Below are 9,346 nucleotides of genomic sequence, written 5' to 3'. Positions count from 1 at the left end.
ATTAACTCACCCTCATGTCATTCCAATCCTCTGAGATCTTTGTTCATCTCAACAGCACAAATTAAGATATTTTAGGTGAAATCCGAGAGTTTTCTTATCCTCCAGAGACAGCAAGGGTCCCAAGACGTTTATAGTCCAGAAAAGTAACCAAAAATATTTTCCAAACATTCCGTGTGACTTGAGTGGTTCACCGGTGACCATATGAAGCTCCAAGTACACTTTTGTGCACCAACTTTTTTTTATATTATTATGTTGGCTTAAAAAACGCATCTCCTCCTTGGCCGTTCATGCTACAAGACCCATTTTTGGTCAAAATGTGCCTTCTGCATTCAAGATTTATGCTATATCTCCTCATGCCAATCAGACTTATCGTTTTTGAATAAAAAAAAAAAGTTAAATATTACATTTTAATAATTCAGTCATATAAAAACATTATACAAGCTGCAGATTTGGCCGAAAGCTGTGTTCTGTATAAGATTGTGCTGCTACATATTTATAGGTTGATCAGACTTGTATTTTCCAATGAATCATTAAGCATTTGTAACTCAATGACTTAAACTTCATGTTTTTTACTAATATGGCAAGCCATTTTTTCATGCATCACTTTCACACTTAAGCATTATATTTTAAATTAAATATGGCAAGCTATTTTTACATAATGTCCAAGTCCAGTTTTTGACTGTCATAGAGACATCGGGGTTGATTTATATCACTCATTTTGGCTAGATGCTTTAATGCATCATCACTAAGCTGTCAATTGTCACCATAGCAATGACCAGACTAACCTAGCAATCATTTAAAACAGCAATATCTCCACATTAGAACATCATAGACATATGGGTATTGGCTCGTTTGACTCATGCTAGCAAATGAGACTTCCTATGTACTATTCATGGTAACCAAGTGCTAATAACAATTAGCTACATGCTATTAATGATTATCTAAGTGCAATAACATGCTTGAAATGCCTACTAAATATTGGCATTTGATCAAACATGTACATGAGCGTTGCCATTTAGCAACTGTTTAGCAACCACCTAGCAATGCCATAAACATTTTAGCAGCTGTCTAGCAACCACTTAGCAAACACTGTGCTTCCTGCCAAATGTTATTCCTTGTCCTAGCGCAGTCACGTAGGCTTTCTCAAGCATCAAAGTTCTCAACAATCTTTAGGTTCTAGTTTTTTCTGCATCAGATCAGGGTGTGCATTTACTACAGACATTACTGGGATGAACATTGTGCTGCTGACCCTGATTGCAAGGTGTCGTAGAAGAGAAGACAAAGGTGAACAATGTTGATTTAATTTTTTTATACTTTTTTTTTTTTTTGAGCACAAAATTGTTCTTTGAGCTTCGTATGATTACAGTTAAACCACTGGAGTCACATGGAATGTTTTTCATTTCCTTCTCTCGTCATCTCGGGGTGCACTCACATATGCTATGGCGCGGTATGCTTGTGTATGAATGCAAAGCGCACCTGAGCTCTAAAATGAAGATGCAACATCACTTTTAAAGTTGTGGATAAAAAACATCTTTTAGCCTAGAAGATGGTGATCTACATGCACACTTTCACAGATGTTTTTAATAAAAAAAATATTGACTATGATAAAAAATACTTAAAAAATACTACGATAAAAATACTGCAAAAATGGTTTTCCCTCGCTGCACATCTGCTGCACCTTCAGCAAAACTTCTAAATATGTTCAGCTAAATATTTGACTGCTGGTCACTGTATCCCAATTGGATAAAACGATATAACTAAAGCAATCTCCACTGTGCTGTGTGAAAGTGCTTTTCTTGTTAAACTGAATAGTCACATTATCGATGACGTAAGCGTGCTCCGGTTGAGAAGGCAAAATGCATGTGTGCAGGCCGTCGGGGGAGAGGGGAGGGGGACAATTGCACTTCAACACAGTTTAAGGCAACTGTATCAGTTCAAGTACGCCTTTAGGGCCATTGCTGTCTAAGAAGGATAAGGGAGCTCTCAAATTTCATCTAAAATACCTTAATTTGTGTTCCGAATATAAACAGAGGTCCCCGGGAACTAGAATGGCATAAAGGGGAGTATTTTATGAGAAGTTTAGTATTTGGGTGAACTAAAAAATTAAGGAGGATGACGTATGTAAAAGTCTCCTTCTTAAATGGATTTTCACACACACAAAAAAAAAAAACATTTACACATCGAATGGTTCTAAAACCTTTCATTTCTGTTGAACACAAAAGAAGATATTTTTTAAAGATAAGAACGTCCTGTATTAATAACGTAAGAAAGAAATGCCATGAAAGTCATTGGTTACTGGTTTCCAATATCCTTCAAATGAACTCTTGTGTTCCAAGTGGAGGGAAAAATAAGTAAACGATGACAGAATTCTCAGGTGAGTCTTTAGGTGAGGTATCTTTTTTTTAAGTAAAATAGTACATTTTCACATGACTTTGTGTCTTAACTGACAAAATTAGATACGAAAAATTAATACTGTAGTTTAAAAGTGAATCGTCCAGAAAATGGTGGTATAAACATTTATATTTTTTCTCCGAAATGTAGCTTTTAAGCTAGCGGAGAGCGGGGCATAATAACACTTTTTGGTTTTGGCCAAATAATGAACGTGTAATGGCGTTAGACAAACCATATTTTTTACCAGCAACACACAAGCCTCTGCTACAAAAGAGCACTGAAAGTATGACCGCCTGACCTTTGGTTTCTGTGCAGTATTGCCAAAAGTAGGAGTAAAAATTTAAAAAATATTTTGTTAGTTTAATTGGTTTCCAACAGTGTGTGGCTTAGTTGTAACACCCTGTTACAACTAACCCCTCTGTGTTAACTCGTGTTTTCCTCGAAACTGGCTTGCCATCGGCTTGCAGTCACTGTGCATTTTTTACACCTTTCAAAATAGTTTCATCTACTAGCCTAGAAGACTAATCACATCAATATAAGATTTTACAAACATCCTAAAATAAAATCCATTAAAATAAAATATATACTATAATAAAAATAATTTATTGCGAAAATAATTTCTCCCGTGTTTCTCATCCAAATTGCGGCGAACTTTTTCAATAATTGGCAGAAAGATGTCTGCCGACGCTGTGATGAAAACCTCAGAAGCATGCCATGGTTAACCCTGAGCAAATACCTAAAACTATGTGTTACATTGTATTCCGCGTTACTTTGTGCCTCGTGCACCCCTTAACGTCAAGTCTAATGTGAAATGTGTGTAAATTGACCTAGATATTAACTTTTAACGTTTAAAAATATTAGATCTACATTTAAACCTGAAAAAAAATTGCTGAGGGAAATATGTAAATTGTTCTTGTTTTTACACCAAAGCTGAATGCATAGTATTGGGTCTCTTGTTGTTGTATTATAACAGCAGAATTATAACATTATTTCAAGTAACCTACTTTACTAGAGTATGGTTCAAAAACACCAGTATCTGTATAGTATTTTTATGGTATGAAATGGAATTGGGAAGAGCATCCACTCCGTACAACATATGCTGGATAAATTGGTGATTCATTCCGCTGTGGCGACCCCAGAATAATAAAGGGACTAAGCCGAAAAGAAAATGAATAATTAAAATCGGATTGTTTTAGAAAATAATTTGTATTGATTCAGTTTCATGTTTCTATTAGAAATGCAAATGTGTGTCATTCTCCTATCTGTTTTATTTTCATGGCCTCAAGACACATATATACGCTTAAGTCTTTTAATATAATTAGGCATATTAGTTTTACTTTAGTTCGTCATTAGGCTTCTTTGCATAGTTTGTCAGTTGTGATATTATGTGGCATTTATTTAATAATCAAACAAATACACTGAATATAAACTGTTAACTTCTTAACTTAGTACTGCTTTTCAATAATCTTTTGTTGTCATGCATTACAGGTGTAGAGCTCATTTAAATAAAACAAAACCCAAAAAGAAATACCTTTGATCGCTATCTTTCAGTTAAGGAATGCAAGATATGTAGCAGTGGTTTACCATGGAATTTAATATATAGTAATAGGTTGTTCACTATTTTGGCACAGAAGCATAATAGAGATATTTTGTTGATTGGTTAGTTGGGTTACACATGGCTCAGGGATGTAACATATTGAGGGAGACGACAGGGTGAATTAAATTTAAAAAGAAGATTTATTTAACTCAATTGAAACAATATAATCGAAATATCAGTATCAGCATGTTTAATCAGTGTGAAATGCAAGAGTATGGATGCGGTAAATGTTGTCAGTGATAGTGTATGGATGCGAAACAAATCATAGTGACCAAATTAGAGCGCAGCTCTGCGCAAATGAATGGACAGCGGCCCCGGCAAACTCTCTGCAAAGGTTTAAATAAGGGCGCTGACCAGCATCAGGTGCGCCTAAACTATTTATCCACAGTGAGTCACAATGATTAAAGCAATTATTGTTATTTTAGGATGAATTTCACTATTTGAATTGCTATCATGAGAAAGGATGTTTTAAAATTGATAACACGACCCACAATCTGAAATCTGGAAGAGAGAAAGTGAAAAGTAATTCAACTGAAAATACAATAGAGGGCACCATGGGCTTAAGTGAAAGCACATGTGTTGGTAACACTTTACAAAAACAGTAAAAGAAATAATGATGTGTTAACGTGTAAACTAAACATACTTCATTATGAATTAATTCTGAGTTAATGCATGTGCTAATCATGAACTAACTAATTACAACATGAGTTCATGTGTGAATAAAGGCTACCTTAATTACTTGTTTGTAAATTATTGTTTGTTAATTCATGTATAAATGACCAGTTATGCTTAATTTAACCATCATGATCCCATGGGCTGTTGATGTATAATTATATCATGACTTTACTTGGAGGGGCACATCATCATTAATCTATTCTTAATCACCTATGAACTCCTTAGCACAGCAGCTCTCAAACGTTTTTCATCAAGTACCTCCTCAGAAAAAAAGTTGTCTTTGCAAGTACCACCATAATGAGCAGTATTGAAATACAGTAGCATAGATCCAGTAAAGCAGCTAAAGCTCTGTACAGTTCAAAAACGAGGCATATTAGTTCCTAGTAAGAACATTTAAATTAAAATGTGCTTTTAAAAGTTAAAAATGGTAGGTTACTGTTCTTAAAAACGAAAAGGAAAAACTCCTGCTTTATTAGCACCTGGAAATGTTGCCTGGACCTCATAAATATAGGCTTTATGTCATCATATTTATATATAAATCATTTTTGATCATTTATTTAAATATATGTAGCATGTACATATGAAATATTTAATTCATTAGCGTATCACTGGAAGGAAGCCCGCATACCACTAGTCGTACACGTACCACAGTTTGAGAACCACTGCCTTAGCACGTCCAAGTTGGACGGTCTAACTACTGTGTTTACACTGAATAACAATAGAAAAGTGTTCTGTCAACATCAACATGAACAGTTTAAAGTTAGTTCATGATTAGCGCACACATTGCTGTTTTTCTCTATTGGTTTGGCTCATTTCTTGAAACAGGAATTACATTTTCAAAACAACTTGGACAAACCTCCAAACCACTTGGCAATTGTTCACAACAGACTTTATTTTCTCATTCAGTTCATCAAATTGCAAATGTCTTAGTACATCTTTGCAAATGTTTAAGTGCAGGTAGCCGACATTTAGCACAATTTCCAAGTGAATAGATCTTGTTGATCTAAACTGATTGTTGATTCAAAGTTCAATGGTTGTTCTCTCCAAAATATGTCAGCGTCATTTCATTGTATAAGTCATCACATGCACAACAGTCTGTTCAATTGTTAAAATAGTCAAGACCATAATACCATGAAAACCATATATAAATCCGTGGAACATTCGATACATTTATTATAGCATCTGACAGTCAGGTGAAACTATCTTGACTAACAAAGGAGGAATTTCACACATCTCAGATGACCAATCAAGCACTGTAGGCTGCATTTCATTTTCATTGTTTTTTGTATGTGTGTTTATATTACAGTATATTTTATTTTATTATTGTGTGATTGATAATGGTTACAATTTCCTTGGCAGTATTAGTGCAATGTGTGATGTCAAATCTTGGAGACCACTCTTACCCTAAAATCCTATTTCTTTTTTTCAGTTTTATACACAATGGTATTCTGTTAGCTAGACGAAAACAGTACAGAGACCATTGCCAATGAAGGACTGGGCTAAGACTGTAAGGTGGACATGAGGGATATTTTAGTGGTCCTTTGCTATAGTGACAAAACATCTAAACATTTCAACTTGCGGTGCTTACAAAACACAAAGCCAAAGGGACAAAGCAGTTTGGGGGCACTGACTGTTTAAATGAGAAAGAAATTTAGTTTTGACTCATGAGTGAACTGTTTTGGAAAAGGTGTGAGCTGTTGCAGGTGAACCATGGAGTTGTGCCAAACCATCCACGTTATTTTGGCAAAAGCACCAAGAGTGTTGAGTATGGCCTGTCTGTCTCAAGAAAATGAGCCAAAGCAATTGAGAAGGATATTTGCCTTTTTTGGGGTACTGACTTTTTATATAAAGAAATTTAGTTTCGATGCATGAGTGAACTGTTTTTAGAGAGATATGAGCTTTTGCAAGTGAGCTATAATGTTGTGTTAAACTGTAACACAAGTCAAATGTCTTAGAATCTTAGAATTTAGAGAATATAATTTCTGTTTCAAGAAAAGATCCAAACCAATGGAGAAAAACTGTAACTCATCATTAATTAATAATAAAGTAATGCTACTTTACATATTATTTCATAATTATTTATACTGTAATTGTAAAGTGTTACCTGTTAGTTTAACTTCACTAGAATCCATTCAGCTACACTTTATTTTACTGTGTCTTTTTTAAAATTCTACTTCAATAAAGATAATTATGCATTTATGTATTTTTTTCCCTTTATTGCTATAACAAAGTACACAGAATGTGACAAGAACATTTTTAAATAAGCAATAAAGTCAGAATTTTTACCATCTATTTTTTAAAAAGTAAAAATCTCTCTTTTTTTGCAGATTATAAAAACTATAAAAATCATGCTCAACTTAAATGCAGATGATTCATAAGTCTCACCTTGCAAACAATAGCGAGAATGTTCTAAAAAGAACATATTTGTAATGTTAATATTTGCTAATGTTACAGAAGTTGGTTAATTCATTAGAGTTTTAATACAGTATTCTGAATTGTTAAATTTTGTAGTAAGTGTTGCTAATCTAAAAGGTTTTATTTCTGTATGTTTTCCTCTTAGCTGTTAACACAGATTATAGATCAGCTGAAAAAAACATGATTAGTCCGAAAATCTGAATGATCCTTTTGAGTATTATAAACTTTCATTTAGCCGGCACTTTTAATCAAAGCAGCTTACAAAGTAGGGCTGTGCGATACTGAAAAAATCTGCGATAATGTTGTTGAGGTTTTGCTACAATGATATTTCTTATGGCGACGCAGTGGTGCAGTCAGTACCGCTCTCACCTCACAGCAAGAAGGTTGCTGGTTCGAGCCTTGGCTGGATCAGTTGGAATTTCTGTGTGGAGTTTGCATGTTCTCCTCATTCGTGTGGGTTTCCTCTAGGTGCTCCGGTTTACCCTACAAGTCCAAAGACATGCGCTAAAGGTGATTTTGGCAAGTAAATTGTCCGTAGTGTATATGTGTGAATGAGAATGTATGGGTGTTTCCTGTTGATGGGTTGCAGCTGCGAGGGCATCCACTGCGTAAAACATGTGCTGGATAAGTTCTCAGTTCATTCTGCTGTGGCGACCCCTAATTGATAAAGGGACTAAGCCGAAAAGAAAATGAATGAATGATATTTCTTGCAACGTAACATTTCCCTTGGAAAAATCCTATTTTTAATAGCATTTTTAAAAAATCATTTATTTATTTAATGCTATTAAAATAAATAAGTAAAACATATATTTGATATCTAATTAATTCTAATTCACTGTCAAGGTGCATACATTTATGCACCTTAAGTTTGCATGTTCATGTTGCATGTTTAACATTTTACTGTATGCGTCTTTAACGTGGACCTACTGTATTATGCCCCATTTTATGAGATGTAAAGTAAGTCTCTGATGTCCCTAGAGTGTGCATGTGAAGTTTCAGCTCAAAATACCCCACATATATAACTCACTGAAACTGCCTCTTTTAGGCTTTGATCCTTATTGTGCCATTTTGATGACTGTTACTTCATACTTTAATGAGATTGTGCTTTTTCAAAAGAGGGCAGAGCTACACATGCCTCTGTGTCAGCATAGTGGCAGATTCAAAAACAAGACTAATGTCATGCTAATGAGGCAGTGATGGTCACTAATGGGCAGAGCTTCTGCCTCTGATGACACATACAAAGAGAGAATGTCAATCAAAGTGTCGCCGCAGACTATTTTTATAAATGGTGATTATACAAAAAACTAAAATGAATTCATTTTAATCATGATTTTTGCCACACAAACTGTGTTTAAACCCCTTATTGAGGTGATTTTTGCACAATAAGTCCTATTAAAAACTCTATGAATGCATGAAAACCTTAGTAGATATTCAGACTCTGTTTGGTTGTTGTCATTTTCCTCTCTCATCTTGACTGCTGAAATTAGGGTTCACCAGGTTCACCTTTAAGCTGCTTTAGCCAATGGCAGACGGGCAACTACAAGATTCCCTCCATCTGTCAAATTCAGATAAACAACCAGTGCATAAAATAAATGTCATTTATCGTATAAATTGCATACTTTCATCAGGATAACGATACTTTTGCAATATATTGCGCAGCCCTGATTTAAACCTTTTTTATTTGTGTAATTTATTCTGATTGATCGACATTCCCATTTGACAGACTTTCTCACTGCCATCTAAAAATAGTCTGCTTAAAATGTCATCCTTTGTTGTTTCATTTGAAGGCAGTTTGATGAAACACAGCTTGCTGTGCGATGGTTTGATTTGTACAAACCAGGTTAAATTTATCTTTGCAGATTGATGCAGATGAACTGTGACCATGCGTCACCCTGTCAGCTCAGACATGCACAACAAGATACACTTGTTTCTCACACAGCAGTACAGCTGAACTGATAAAAGAATGACAGTCTGTCTGTTTTAACATGTCTGGAGAATACATTACAAGTATGCTTCTTAAGAAAATGTTGCGACAAAAACTGGGTGTAGCTTTAATTATGGGCATTTTTCTGTCATGTTGTTTTATTTATTTTAACATGGCAATTCATTTAACTGCATATTTGTAATGTTTGACATTTGAAAACAGTGTGAGACTTCATTAATGTTATTTTACTTTATAGTGCCACATATAGGTCAGAAAAGTGTTATTGGGATATTTTTGTTTTTACATTTTTGAGGTCAATAAGCTTTTTAACACTTCAATGAGGA

This window comes from Danio rerio, chromosome 3 (assembly GCF_052040795.2).
Source record: "Danio rerio strain M-AB ecotype USA chromosome 3, GRCz13ab, whole genome shotgun sequence".
NCBI classification, from domain to species: domain Eukaryota; kingdom Metazoa; phylum Chordata; class Actinopteri; order Cypriniformes; family Danionidae; genus Danio; species Danio rerio.
Note: the sequence above shows the minus strand (reverse complement) of the source record.